A 2,258-nucleotide genomic window follows, 5' to 3' on the forward strand; every position below is an offset into this window, starting at 1 on the left:
CTCAGGAGGCTGAGGCAGGAGAATTGCTTGAACCCAGGAGGCAGAGGTTGCAGTGAGCCAAGATCGTGCCACTGCATTCCAGCCTGGGCAACATAGCAAGACTCTGGCTCAAAAAAAAAAAAGCGGGGGCCTGGTACAGTGGCTCACACCTGTAATCCCAGCACTGTGGGAGGCCAAGGTGGGTGGATTGCTTGAGCCCAGGAGTTCGAGACCAGCCGGGGCAGCATGGTGAAACTCTGTCCCTATCCCTTAAAAAAATATAAAAATTAGCCAGGTGTGGTGGCATGCCCCTGTAGTCCCAGCTACTTGGGAGGCTGAGATGGGAGGATCATTTGAGCCTTGGAGGTTGAGGCTGCAGTGAGCCAAGATCATGCCACCACTCCAGCCTGGGTGACAGAGAAAACCTTGTCTCAAAATATATATATATATATATATATATATTGACCAAGCATGGTGGCTCACGTCTGTAATCCCAGCATAGAGGAGGCCAAGACAGGAGAATCATTTGAGGCTAGGCATTCGAGACCAGCCTGGGCAACACGGTGAAACCCCATCTCTATCAAAAAAAATAAAAATAAAAATAAAGAGTCACAGGAACATAAAAGCCAACCTGAAAGAACTCCCAATGGTCAAAGCTAGAACAAATTGAGCAATAAAATAAACACTACGTTATTAGATTATAACATAGCATAAACATCCATGAGCCCATACTGATATAAAAAATGATTGAATAAACAGGATAAATGGGGAAGAAAAAACAAATCTCTCCCACAGAATTTCAATACATCTATTATTAGATTATGTTCCTCCCCACAGGAAGTGGAACTCAAGACTTTCTGTATTGAAACACAGCCACACTCTTTCATTTATGTATTGCCTATGGCTGCTTTTGCTATCCAAGGACAGGGTGCAGTAGTTGCAACAGAGACCATATGGTCCGCAAAGACAAAAATATTTACCCTATGGCCCTTTACAGAAAACTGATTTGACTCCTGCTCTAATTCTTGCAACCTGCTCCTCTTACTTCCTGCCCCTGATAAGTACATTTTACTCAGCAATCTGGGGTCCCCTGCTAGCACCCCTCATTAGCAGAATCCCTCCAGGAAAGCTCACCCTGGCTTGCTTCTGCCATGCCTACTTGGCCCATGGGAAAGTTTTGGCATCCTTGTTCCAGCAAATATCAGGGTGCAAGCCTGTCTCCTGTCCCTTCTCTCTTTGCTGTGCCACTTGTGGGCTACTTGGATCTACCTCCCATCCTGGAATTCATCCCCAAACTTCTGAGGACACTCCAAGGACCACCTTACCATATTTTACCCCAGTAATTGGGGAGACTGACCCAAAAGTTTCCGCAGGTCAGGAAGCCCGCAGTCAGTGAGTGAGACTTTCTAACGCGCCTCTAATGAGAGGCACCCTAGCGGCTTTCAGGGTGATTCTCAGTTGCCTTGTCTTACATAACCTGGGGGGGTTGGGTGGAGGTGTCACCATTTTTTTTTTAACATCTTTCAGGAAGCCTAACCACTTTAAAATGTTAGAGGCCTTTGATATCACCCAATGTCCTTGACTTGGAGGCTTAAGCCAAAACTCCAAGACAGCAGCAAAGTCCCATTCCATACCCTGTTCCACAGGGCTACCATGCTGGGTAACTCCGGGGGACGACTCACATTGCATCCTGTTTTATTGTGGCCCCTAGAGTTAAACAGGGCACACCCTTCACAGCCAGAAGAAGTAGCCCTCCAGCTACGTATACATATACATAGCTACAAACCCGAATGACCAGGTGTTCCCAGGTGTTCTCTTAGATCTCAAATCTAAGAACACCTGGCTTTGGAGGTAAAAGGGGAGAAGTACAATTTGATGAAGGAAATCAGGTTTTGTTGGTTATTGGGGTAATTATTAGGCATAAAATAGTAGAAGAGCGCCAGGCGTGGTGGCTCATGCCTGTAATCCCAGCACTTTGGGAGGCCGAGGTGGGTGGATCATGAAGTCAGGAGTTCAAGGCCAGCCTAGTGAACATGGTGAAACCCCATCTCTACTCAAAATACAAAAATTAGCCTGGTGTGGTGGCACATGCCTGTAATCCCAGATAATCGGGAGGCAGAGGCAGGAGAATGGCTTGAACCTGGGAGGTGGAGGTTGCAGTGAGCCAAGATCATGCCATTGCACTCCAGCCTGGGCTACTCCGTCTCAAAAAATAAATAAATAAATAATAAAAAAACTAGTAGAAAAGCTACAAAGCTTGCAGAGAAATTTTGGAAAAT

This window comes from Colobus angolensis, unplaced genomic scaffold (assembly GCF_000951035.1).
Source record: "Colobus angolensis palliatus isolate OR3802 unplaced genomic scaffold, Cang.pa_1.0 Scaffold24, whole genome shotgun sequence".
Lineage (NCBI taxonomy): Eukaryota > Metazoa > Chordata > Mammalia > Primates > Cercopithecidae > Colobus > Colobus angolensis.